Below are 14,066 nucleotides of genomic sequence, written 5' to 3'. Positions count from 1 at the left end.
GCTCTTGCCATGCTATTTTCCTGAGAAGAAACAGATGATGAGCAATTGTCATGTTGAGGCTGAGGAGATTTAGACATTCTCTGTAAGTCAGCATAACAAGTTGTCATTCTGCCGAAACGTCTCATCTCTTATCACTCACTCATAGGGCTTAGAATAGTCTGAGCAAAAGTTCCTTCTGGCTGTGAGGCTCTCTGATTTATTAGGATCTTTTGTTAATAGCTATGTGACTTGACAGAAGAACAAGTGCTTTTTCATGAAGCTTGAAAGGGTCAGTTCTGGCAGCGCACACCTATTTTTCATAGTGACAACTCGAAGATTGTAGGATTTGCTTCCTGTACAAAAATCACAATTTTCCTTCTTTGCCTATCTCCACACAACAGAAGACAGACATGGCAAGTTCTGTGTAGATTGATTACTGCTGCTACTATCAAAATTCTAATAGAAAGGTCTGAGGGTAGAAGTACATCAGTGGCACACAATAGCTGTGGTACTCGTTACTTCTCTCTATGGAAACAAATTGAAATGCACCCATTATCATCCTTTTAATCAACAGTGAAATGTTCTTTGCCCTGTGTGGTAAGAAAATGATTAAAATTTAAGATTTCACTACTTATAATCTTTCTTATACATTCCTTTATAACGGAAGCTGAGTCCAGGTTTCCAGTCACATTAACAAAGCTCCATACCCTCTTCCTGAGAGACTAAGATAGACAAATGGTTGAGATTTTGTGCACAAGAACTGAGAGAAAATGATTATAGCTGCAAGATCCATGATAGCATGGTAAAGTTAAAGTCTGTTCGGCAATGATTGGGTCAAATTTAGAAAGATGTTGAAGCTTTCATTTATCTCTCCTGTGCATTTTAGCAACCATGTTTTTTTATGAAGTGGTGATGTCATAGAATCTAGCCTTTGATTACACAGAAACTGAGTTTTCACAAAAGGTTCAGAAAAAAAATTGTGGGTTTCTTTTATTGCTATGGGAAGCATTGGGTCTGTATTCTCAGTACAAAATTGTGGTAACTCATATTCAGGATCCCCAAATGCTGAGAGGTGAGCAGAGGGTATTGAGGGCAGAGAGATGTCCACTCTTGGCCTCTTGCCTTCTGCCAGATACCTGGTTTTCTTCTTCCTTGTTTTTAAGAAGAGAACCACTTTAGGGAAAATGAGCTCTATTTTCATTGATGTTTCTGCCCTTCCTCCCTCCTCCTTTCCTCTCTGTCTTTTTGGTCCAAGTAGCTAAGTGTTGTCAGCGTTTCTGAGGGTCTACTGATCATAGCAGTGACTCTGCCTTAGCTGGTCAGAGGAATCTGCATCATCTTCAGTGCAACACAAACCCCGAGGAAATGCCTTTATGTGGTTTTTATGTTTGTTTGGGGTGTATTGTGACAGCACTTTCCTCTGTAGCTCAGGCTGGACTGGAGCCAATGGCAGTCCTCTGGCCTCAGCATCCCCAATGCTGGAATTAGAACTATATGCCTCCCTACTTGTGGTGGTATTAGTTCCCCAAAATATTGTGCACCCTAAAAAACTTATCTGGGGTCAGAGACAGAACAGCCACTAGATACAAAGGCTAGAAAATGGTGGCACTCACACCTTTAATCCTAGCATTCCAGAGGCAGAAATCCATGTGTTCAAGGATACAGCCAAGCATGGTGACTCATGCCTTTAATCCCAGAAAGCGAGCCTTTAATCCCAGGGAGTGAGGCAGAAAGCAGAAAGATATATAAGGCATGGAGACCAGAAACTAGAAGCATTTGGCCTGATTAAGTATTCAAGCTTTTGAGCAGCAATTCAGCTGAGACCCATTCTGGATGAGAACTCAGAGGCCTCCAGTCTGAGGAAACAAGACCAGCTGAAGATCTGGCGAGGTGAGGTAGCTGTGGCTTTTTCTGGTTCTCTGATCTTCCAGTTCACCCCAATACCTGGCTCAGGTTTGATTTTATTAATAAGAACTTTTAAAATTCCTGCTACACCTACCCATCTTAGGAACTATTAGGATAGAAATACAAACACATGAAGAGAGTGAAATAGTAGCTTATATGAAGTAATTTGTTTTTTTTTTTTCCAGACTCAAAATATTTGACAGGTTTGTGAATTGGTGTAATTCAAATGCCATTGGACTGAATTGCATCCTAATCAAGGGACTTCATTCAAACTAAGACCATTATACATTTTCTGCTAATGCTATTTTTATTTATAGGTTCTGAGTAGTATCTCTTTACACTTTCAAAATAAACTTCAGAGTAATATGAGGTGAATGAATGTATTCCCCAATACTACATCCAAGAATAATGGGAGTGTTTTAATCTACCCAGAAGACCATTTAAGACAAGCAGGACCTGAACTTTTCTTCCTGAGTACTTTGTCAAGGGAATTGGCTTAATATGGCAATGATTAGATTTTGTTATCTCTGCTTAAAATTGATACAAAATTAAAATAGCAAAATAATAAATCCATATTCATTGTTGTCTGATTTTTCTTATGTTTAAAAGTAATGCTCTCATAATTTTACTTTACGTTCTTATGGTAAGTAGCCATGCCCTAAAAAATAAATAGATGAGTTTACAAAATGTAACTCCAAAGTCCCTGATAGTGTATTTGTAGATATGAGAAGGCATTTGATAGAATGGTATTATTCTATGGTTGGCATATTCCAGAAACACAAGTGCCTTAGTGCATATGTATGGGCTTTATACACATTTATCAGTGATCTAACTTGCAGTTTGAGCAATTGTGGAATAAGTTGTATTTCTGTATAAACCTCAGTAGTATTTCATTCTCCTTTCTCAGCTATAGTATATATGGGAGTTTTTAAAATATGCAGATTTTCAGGCTGCCTTCCAGACCAATTATGTCAGAATTTGCTGAGTAACAATGCTCAGGCAGCAGATAACACCTCTTGTCAACTAAATCTAAATTTCAGAATTGTCTAATTGAATCTTATTTAACTTATGGTTAGAAAGTTCTGATTAATTGTCTCAAGTCTTTATTACTATGGAAATTTTTCACTAGTCCTTCTCCACTTGTAGTAGCTTACAACCTAAAACCTGATAAAGCCTACACACTGGAAACTGCTGTATAATATTAGGCATTAGGTCTGTGCATTTTCATTAGCTTTGGAAAACTCTACTCTTGGCCTCTCATCTTTCACTCATGAACTTTATAAAACTAAAAGAATTATCTGAGCCAAACACATGTGTACAGATGATTTTATTCAATAAACACCTGAACCAAAACAGTATTAAATAATTAAATCAGTTTTCCCATAAATTTGTGAAGTTTGTTTATAGTTTAAAAGAGAATAGGAAAGATCCCAGACAATTACACAAAGATTCTTTATGGCGTATTGGAAAACCAAATGCTCTCAAACCGCATTATTGAATCTATTCACAGATTAATGTATATTTGGGGGTATAAGAAATTCATATTGAAATTAAGACAGTATTTTCATTTGGCAAGATTCTTCATTGGCAACCAATGAGAGCCTAGTAGTTCCTCTGTCTATATTAGCCATATTAGCTTAAAAAGTAAGCATTGAAATCCCAGAATGTCTTATCAGTGCCATATGTATACATATAAAAATGTACATCCTCAAATAGTTGGAGTATGTCCAGTACAAGATATATAATCTGCAGAGCCAGTAAAAAATGAAAATTGTAGTCATTTTAAAAATGAGTAAGCACTCCATGACAGAAGTAGAAGAGCATTGAACCAACCACAGGATACATCTATCTGGTTATGAGTACCTGGTTACAAACCATGCAGCATCCTTCCCTGTGCTCTCACTGTGCAAAGACTGATGAGGGTACAAAAGAGGAGGTGGGTGCCTATTTCCAGTGTTTACTAGCCATGACATTACCAGAGAACACAGTGTGGGACAACACATGCCTTAATGATGATACTCTATCATAGTATCTAAAATTGTAGAAAATTAGAGCTAAGAATATGCATGAGAAATGATGGACAGCCTGGGGAAATTTTGATGTTTCTTTGCAGGACAGTGTGGCAAGGAACTTGATCATTGATGACTTCTATTACTGAATAATACACTACAGAAATGTTATGGCAAATAGGAAAACTTGTTTAAATAACATAGAAGTGATAAAATTGGCCTTCTACTTATAATTTTAGAAAGTATTTTAGACTTGAATATGCTGTTAAATGCACATCATTTTTCTTATCACTTATAACATTTTATAATTTATTTTCCTTTTAAACACAAATGTAGTTCTTTTACAAATGTTTTGATAGAAATCCTTTTTTTAAAAAATTACTGTAGTTTATGTTCACTTTATTATAATTTACATGTATTAACCCATTCACTTGAGTTTATATAGAGTATTTTTGTGTTGATCTTGCTTTGGGCTGTGATACCACAGTGCAAACTACAAAGGGTTAGCAAATTTTAAAGATCAATATCATATGTTTTGCTGCATTATGGTTCTTAAACACTCCATGTGAGTCATAAATGATTGGAAATTGGCTGATAGATACGGAGCCTCTCTTTGTACCCATAGCTTATAGCTCCTTAAAGTCTGTTACCCATGAACTTCATTATCTTGGTCAGTTCTGGCTGATAGAACAAAGCGCCCTAGACCAGGTAGTTACAAGTTACACATAACAGAAACCTATTTCTCTGTCTTGCAATGAGAAGCTGTGATTAGGTTACTCTAGAACTGAAGTTACTATTTACCTGATAGCACTTTGTTTTCTGTGTATTCTATTCTATTTATGTGCTACATCCAGCATGCCTCCAGTTTCTTGAATGACCTGTGGCAGTGAAGGAAGGAAAGACAAACACACACATACAGAAGAGCTCTCATCAAATGGAGAGGGCTCTCTGATAAAGAAGTCACAGCACCAGGAGGATTTACTATATGCAGTTGAAAAGGGAGTCAGGGTGATTGCATGCAGATGAATAATGTGGTGAGGTTATTATACAGAGACAAACAAGGAGGCAGGGTTATTATACAGCACTGAACAATGAAGCGGATTGAGCTAGTCTCAATAGGAGCAGTCTCTGTATAGGAATTGTCTTCACACCATAAATATCCTGGGGTTAGTGGGATACTGCAGTGGGCATTTTCTGCATACATTATCAACATATGCAAATCAAATCAAGGCCTTGCCATTCCTCTGAGCCTCACCCAAGGGGAGTGCTTTACCAGTTTCCCATGAGTCTGAGCTTTGGGCCTTGATGGGGCCAGCTCATGGCTTTCGTCAATGATACACATCCACTCAGGACTTCCTACACTCAGTGATTTCTCTGCTCCTCCCCTCATTTACAGACTTAGATTTTTATTAAATATAGCTCCTAGCAGACATTTGTTCTCTGTGGAATTCTTAGATTGGTCACTTTCAAGGCAACCTAATTCTTTACCCACAGATAGTACATTTTGAATTATTTTAGTTGTATCTTACCTGTGGTAATATTTTATTACCTTTATTATTTGCTCAAACAAATAAAGGTTGCCTGGGGATCAAAGGAAAAAGCCAGCCACTGTATTAAACATAGAGGTCAGGCAGTGGTAGCACAGGCCTTTAATCCTAGGATTAGGGAGGCAAAGATTCATCAAGATCTCTCAAAGTTCAAGGCCATACTGGAAACAGAGCCAGATGTGGTGGCACACACCTTTAATCCCAGAACTAGCCATAGAAATCTAGAGGTCTGTACAGACAGATAGGAAGTGACAGAGCTGGGCAGAAAGAGGAAGTGATGTAGCTGGGCAGAGAGAGGAAGTAAGATGGCAGGGCATAGAAAGGTATATAAGGCATCAGCATACAGGAAGTAACTCTCTTGGGCTGAGGATTTCCCAGCAGTTAGAACTTGTGGCTGGCTCGTTCTATTCCTTGGATCTTTCAGCTTTCACCTGAATATCTGGCTCCGTTTTTTTTTTTTTTTTTTTTTTTTATTAAGACCATTTAGCAATTTGTGTTATACTTACCTTTCAGGAAAACATCTAAACTAGAAAACTACAACAATTGGTTTTATTTTACCCCCCAATTTGAATGGTAGTTCCTGAAAGACAGTAAAGGATGTGGTTTTGACTTCGATACATTCCTTTTGCTGACCTTTGCAGTCACTGTCACAGAGATGAAAACCACTCACACCCAATAAAGCCAACACTGTTCCCAATTTTACTTTGAAATCTAAACACGGTTCATTAAAAATTTCAAGTATTTTATGCACATATAAATTGCTAAATTTGTCCAAAAATGAATATGACAGAAATTGATAAAGATAAAAGCAGACTACAAATGTTCTACCCACTAAAGGAGTTGTTCTCAAGCTGTATATGACAACCCCCTTGGGGGCAAATGAATCTTTCATAGGGGTCACCTAAGATCATCAGAAAACACAGATTTTTAATGCTTTATAATGCTTTAACAATGCTTTATAATGCTTTAATAATACTTTATAATGCTTTAATGTTATAATCCATAGCAGTAGCAAAATTGCAGTTATGAAGTAGCAATGGAAGTCACAGCATTAGAAAGGTTGAGACCACTGCACTAAAGTATTTAGTCTTGAAAGTGACTGGAGGTGCTCTACACCAGTGAAAAATTGTTGTGTATTTTACATCTAAAAATGCTGAAAAGATGAGAATATTTGGGCATAGATAAGAGAATAGTGAAGAAAGGCTTCAGAGTACAGTAGAAACCTTTAGCAGAAACAGGATAAAATCTAGTTTGATCTTTGTTGGATATAGAAAATGTATTGAGGTTTAACTGAATCAGCGAACATGTGCTACTTTTACCCCCTTGTTACAGAGTTTGTCTTCAATAACAATTTCGGAAGAAGCATGTTCCTTTATGACACCTGTCTGTCAGCCACCTCCCATCCAACTAGTGTTCCATTAGAATATGGCAGAATTAATAAATGCCAGTTAAATGAACAGCCAGTGCCATGTGGATCAATAAGTACTCAAGATTATTTTCTTTATTTCCAATTTTCCTATCATTTCTGCCCTCCTTTCCTCTTTTTTCATATTTAGCATCTACACTCTACAGCAGAGAGTAGAAATAGAAAGTTACAAAAATAATAAAACAATCAGTATGAATTATTAATCTAAAAGAGGAAGAAAACAGTAAGTGGCCTAAATTCCAAAGAGGAAGATTCTACAGGGCATCTATGGAGAGGGAGTGAGGCAAGGGGAACAATACTCTGCCAGTTCTACAGTGCATTGGAAGATACTGGCATTATCAGGACAATATTTACAGTACGGTGTTCCTTGTCAATCATTATCACTTTCAGAGTGGTTAAATTGTTTCATTATACTGACTACATTACCCAGAGCCTATAACTGTATTTTTGCTTTCTTTCTTGACTTTTTACCTAGGATATATATGTAATAAAGACTTTTTCTTAGGGCATAAACTTTACATAATTTGGTAGATTTTTATTTAGTCTGGTTTTAGCTGTCTTTTTAAAGTACACCGGTATTTTTTTGTATATCAGTGGGTATCCCAGTTAAATTTCCAAACACCATTTCCCCTTTGTTTTCAATAAGGAATCATGTACTCTGTCAATAAATCTCACCTCCAGTGCAAATCCTAATTAGAATTCTCCAATGAGCCTGAGTCTCAGCTGTAAGCTGGAATGCCCCTAGGGACCTTCTAAACTAACAGATGTCTGAGACTCATGGAGAAGTATAACACTTGATCATTGGAGAAATACAAATAAATAGAAAGTTACCACAGATGAGCCTACAGTGTAGAAAGGACTGAGAGCCACTGTTCTATGGGAACTATTGATTTCACATGCTGTTGGTGTAAAAATCTCGGGTGGAAGATTTTAAGATCATTGTCCAAGCCTCATGGCCAGACTTAAGAGTGGACATGAACTAGTTTATGACCTGAGAGCAGAGAGAAGGCTGCTGTTCGCATCTTAGTGAAAACTCTTCCCTTTAAACTGAAGAAAGCCAAGTTGGGGTGTAGCTCCTTGTCAGTCATTGCCTAGTTGTGGTACAGTCCTGAAGTCAATCTTAGTACAGTAAAAAGTGAGGGATTAAGTGAGAGAAGGAGGAAGAATGATACAGCTAGAGATTTAATATCATGGCATTAAGAAACACACCAAGCTACAAATCTACCCATAGGACATAGTCTTCCAAGTACATACTTTGTCCGTTATGATTATCATTTGTTTGATACCAAGACCAACCTTTCTTTGTCCATCTTGCTACCAACACACAAATGAAACACAGTGAAGAAAAAAAAATCAGGATTTTAGAGGCGGTGACTGGGATTTTTTCATCTCTGACAAATTCAGCTTCACGGCTAGCATTACATATTTGAAACTAACCAAACAGCTTCTTCCCAGTTGAGGCTCTCTTGGATCCTGTCCTTGAGCTAACAGTTTTCTCTGCCTAGTGTTGGGAATGAATTGTGTCTATGACACTTGTATTAAGTTTACCACAGACTTCTTAACCTTGATTTACCTGTGTATGTATGTACATTAAAGCAACTACTTCACTATCAATTAAACTTATTTCCCTTTGATTATTACTCTTGTTGAAAATAATCTTCTTTCCAGAACACTTTTTCTTTCACACCCCTTTGACCATTGCTCATAAAGGAAACTATATGCAGTTAAAGAAAAAGATGGCCACCATCATACACTGAGGTGTTAGAATGACTTGTGCCTGTGCATGTGTGTGAGAAATCATCTAGCAAAGCCTATTTTGTAATGAAATGTTGAATATTCCATGTAACTCATCTAACACAGTACACTGTGCAATATTGGTGTTTACCCTCATGGGCAAGTTAACTCGGAGCTGTGGCTTGCTGTAACTCCAGTATTGTAAGAGAGAATTATGTCACATGTCATTAGCCTCAATAATGATTAAAATTCAAAGTTTGGTTTATACTAAATCATATTGTTTTTGAACCATCATAAATCAATAAATCTTTAGCCAGAAGTTGAGGACTATATTCTCCAATATTGAGAAATGAATATTCTACCATGGAATTCTTTCACTACAATAATGCATACAATTAATTTGAGCATATCTACATCTCATCTGTCTATCATCTATCTACACAGTCATATCAAATTCAATTATGTGGCTACATAATTTTGTTTTAGGAAAATTCCCAATGTTGCAGTATTATAAAAGAAATTAAAAGTAGTCAGTTCTCCCATTGTGTGTGATAAAAGCCATGTTTCATCATGAAACCTATACTGTGTTCCAAACTTCAGAGCAAAATACTGGGTATTTTTGAGCGGGGCAAACTCAGTCCAATAGTTTTTCAAAATTGTTGACAGCTTTAAGTGTAGTTTGACATCTTTGTTGGCACCAGATGAGTGAATTGTAGTTAATTTTTGATGGTTGTTTGGGCCACTTCTTCTATTATTCTGTGGTCTGGCACCACTGGCAGAAGTGAATGAAAATAATAAACAATCACCTCCAGAAACCGTATACAATGCTCTGGCAGAGGTGGGGAGCCGAGTTGTCAGGCTTCCAAGGGTCAGACTTTCCATGGTCTCTTCTGCTGATTTTCACAGTTTCCTAAGACAGCAGCAGTAGTTAAAGTCACTATTATAGTTTCATGCATAGTCAGGGGAGAAAACCATATAATTGAATAAAGTCTCAGAAACAGCAATGGGTTTTCCAATGTTTGATTTATTTTACTTCCCATAGTCAATGCATTACTTATATAGCAGTAAATATGTAGATCAGTGAAATTCTATTTTTTATTTTAAAAATCAAGTTTTTCTTATCAAATTAAAAAAATCAGCACCTATTCATAAAGCATTTAGACTGGCTAGAAATGTTTACAGTGACAAGTATTATCAATCTCTAGACTAGTATCTGATCCCCCTTTCAAAAGCATTTCCCTATCAGAGCCTAGCTACACAGATTTAGACACACTTGTTTGAATGTTGTCTTGTTTTTCTATAGAATTTAATTTTTAATAGTCTGAAAAGTGAGAATAAAATGTATGTTAAATTTTCCTATAGATTTTAATTTCTGAAAAGTGAAATTAAAATATATATTAAATTGTTTTCCTAAGGATTTTAATTTTTAATAAAGACTAAAACATGAAAATAAAATGCACATTATATTGTTTTCCTATAGGTTTTAATTTTTAATGAAGTCTGAAAAGTGAAGCAAAATGTATGTTCTTTCTGAAAAGATACACTAAAATACCTATGCTCGGTCAATTAGTCATGTTAAATATCTATAGTAACATCATCAGCGTATATAAAAGACTCAACTACAGCAGGTGATTAAAGAAAGGCTTCAAAATAGTTGACAGAATTGGATCTATGAAAGAGTAATGTCTTTTTTCTGTTCCCTGCCTTGGGGGAAAGAAAAGATACTCTCACTCCTCAGGCTGAGTCATGTGTTGTTTCTAGAAGACCACTAGTACTTGTTGAAGGAGTCTGCAAGAGGAGGCACCATCACTCATACTCAATGAATGTTTCCTGATAAGACCTGCTCTGTCATGAACACATAACTAAAGAGTTGAGGGAGCAAACTGTCATTTGTTCTCTGGATATGAGAAGCACCCACAAACAGAAGCTGATGAATTGAAGAGCTTGAAATGTGATGGTCACATTTGATAGACAGTGGTTAAAACTGAATATCTCAGTAAGAGAGCTTCATAGCCAGTTGGAGAGATAGAAGGCAGGAAGGAAAAAAGGCAGTGGGGAACAGAGAGGGATGGAGAGAGAAGATGAAAATGAGAAGTGGAAGGGGGCATTCTATGTTTGATTGTAATGACTCCTGGGAGACAAAATTGACCACCTAGGTGAGGGCTGGTCGTGCAGAGAGAAGAAAAATCTCATCAGAGGCAATTAAGATTTCTAAGGAAAGTAGCCACACTCTGCCTCTTTGCCATATTTGGGGTCTAGTGTGACTCAAGAAGTTAAGGCTACAAAGCAAATAATCTCATGATTTCTAGGTCTGTTCTGACTCTTAGTTCACTTCTGCCTTTCCGGATGGCAATCTCAGGACATAGGATAGGCTAGAAATGCCTTTCTGGATCGGAATCTCAGGACAGAGAGCACCAAGGCTTAAAGTGGCAAACAGAAATGGCAACAAAGTCATTCTGATCTGAAACATGCCTCTTTTTTGCAATGTTTTGAATTAAGAAAGAACATATTCCTCATCTGCATGCTCTTGTCTCACTGTTCTAACTGGAATTAGTGAAGATGGTCAATATTCAGTACTTTAAGAAAACGAATGAGTGAACAAAGAACTGAATAAAGGAGAAGCCACATTCTCAAGCAGAAATTAACTTCAAAACCCTTTTAAATGATAAAACATTCTCATGTGAAAACAAAATGTAAATATTGAGTCTCACATAGGCTTGAAAGCCGTTTAATAAGCATCACATTTGAACAAAATCAACAAAGAACAGTGCTTCAAAGCATATATTTGTAACATCAAAGCTGTAGTTTAGAACATTGTGTTTTTATGTGTGTTTAACCGTTTCCCTATGGAGTATGCTTAAAGTTAATGAACTTGGGCCATTTGAAATGCCTGAGCATTGGAATGCCTAGCAGCCTTTGAGAAGGCACTAACAGTCATCCAGAGTGAGTACCCTAGAGGCCACCAGCAGAATCAGTTTAGCCATAACAAAGACATGGGTATGGAGTATGAAAAAGAAATCATTTTTTTAAAATGAAAAGTATGAACTAGAAAACAACATTCTTATCTTGGTAGAAAAACACTCATATCAATGTTCAAGGGATGGAAATTGGTTGTTTATTAGATAAACCAAAACTGTTAACCTTCATATAGAAAAATTGCCAATGAGATGTATGGGCATGTCTTCATTAGATGACTCCCAGAAGGGAAGAAGGAGACACTTTATGGTAGCTGTTTATCCAGTGAGGCAAGAAAAGTTTAAACAGGTTTGATAATAATGGAATCACATATTAGCTCTAGCTTTTATTGTGTCTTATCCAGAGGCAGACATAGCTCCTCATCCTGTCTTATCTCCCTCCAGTCTCTCTCCCTCACTCTATGTGCTATACAAAAATGTTGGAAGGAAAGAAAAGGCGGAACTAACTTTGAGAAAACTTTTTAGTCATAGCTTCAACATCTTGAGTATGTACATTCGACCACCATAAACCACTAAGTGAGCATCATCTCAGTGGACCGCTGTGATTAGCCTCGTTTTGTTTTGTTCCATTCTGGTCCTTCTACAGTCCTTCAGTCATATTATGGTAAGAATCTTCCATTTATAAAACCAGAAGCTAGCATTCCTTTGATTTTCAGGCCTTATGTCATCTGACCTCTGTCTACATCGCTGATATTGTTTCTTATCTTTATCAACCTTCAGTTTTAATTTCTTATAATTCCATATAGAAGAATTGGAATTTCTCTGTGCATTACATCATTTGTTTTCTTTCTTTTGAATCCCCTTCCTTGATTTGGAGTTTCTGCTGAAGGAATCTAAGGATACAATTCATATCTAGTAAGTTGGATTCTGTTTCTACCTGGGAAGTCGTTGAAACTACATGATTTCTAAAGAAAGAACTATCATATGTGGTATTCAATAGACCATGCCTAATTTAATCTGTTTTCCATACAGCAACTAAAGAGAGATAGGTGATGTTAGACCTTAGAGTTTTGGCTCCAGAATCAATTAGCTGAACTTCAGACACTAAAATCTAAAACCACAGAGTACATCAAAGATTTCACCCTACTTTATTGAAAGCAATGCAACTACTTTTACAGGGACTGTTTAGATCTTTTCATGATTATTGCTATGGACAGAGAAAGTAGGCTTGCTATCTCGCCTACCCCCAGGAAATTAGAAACACACACATGCACATGCGCGTGTACACGCACACACACACACACACACACACACACAGAGTGAGAAGCAGCCTTGCTATCTCACCCTCCTGAAATTAGAAACACAGAGTATTCTTTCTAATTCCAACTACAAAACAGAAAACATTGAATATTATAGCTTTCCTTTTTATTATATTTAGAAAATATTCATATTCTTCACTGATTTATAAAAAAAACAAAAGCATCGTGACTTCAAACAACAGCCATCTTTTATCTCAAAGTTGTAGGTTAGAAGTCTGAGGGGAATTGAGTGAGTTCTCTCATCATAATCTTCTAAGGCCAAAATCAAGATGTTGGTTTGGCCAGGCTTCTCCTTGTAGGCTTGTGGAAAGAGTGAATTTTCAAGCTAGGGTTGCCAACAAATCCCATCCCTTGTTGTTGTAGATCTGAGGTCCCAGGTTTTATGTTGGCTGTCAGATGGGGACTCTACCAAGCTGCCTCCATTCCTGCTCACCTGCCAATTTCAAATCATCAACAGCATTCTTAAGTCATGTCTATGCTCAGAACCTCAGACTTTCTTGTCTCCCACCAGCTCAGGGAAATTCTCTGCTACTAAGCCTGATTTAATTATGTTTGGCCTAAGCAGATCATTTCTGTTTTAGAGCAAGTCTGTACCAGGTTCCAAGGAATACTGAGAGCCGTTTTTGAAAGACCGTTTCAGGAAGTCTGCCATTGCCATTAACCTAATTCAGACATTTATTAATATGACTCAAGAGACATTCTCTCATGATCACTCTTTACACTTGAATGTACAATTTCTGGCAATATACAATGAAATCATTCATCCAAAGTGCATGCTCTTGGATTTGAGTTTTCAGGAGTCTCCAAAAGTCATCATCTTGACCAAGTAATCACTAAGAAAAATATCAGGGTTCCTGCCCAAGGCAATGAGATGCAGATTTCCCAGTTTTCACTCACTCACTCTGTTTTACAATTGATGCAACCAAATCCTAGTCTTGTCTGACAGCAGTTTACGTATCTCTCCCTCATTGGAAAGCTTTTTCCTCAGACAGATTCTAAAGCCCTTTGCTGAAATGTCAGAAAACCTACTTCATGTTTAAGTATTATTTTTTTAATTTATTTTTCATGTATATGGGTGTTTTCTACATGTATGCTTGCACAACACCTGGTTACCTAGTGTCTGCAGAGGCCAGAAAAAAAATCATTGGATCTCTGGAACTGAAGGTATAGATGGTTGTGAACCTTCATGTGGGTGCTGGGAACTGAATATGGGTTCTCTGGAAGAGCAGCTA

Source organism: Peromyscus eremicus, chromosome 19 (assembly GCF_949786415.1).
Source record: "Peromyscus eremicus chromosome 19, PerEre_H2_v1, whole genome shotgun sequence".
NCBI lineage: Eukaryota > Metazoa > Chordata > Mammalia > Rodentia > Cricetidae > Peromyscus > Peromyscus eremicus.
Note: the sequence above shows the minus strand (reverse complement) of the source record.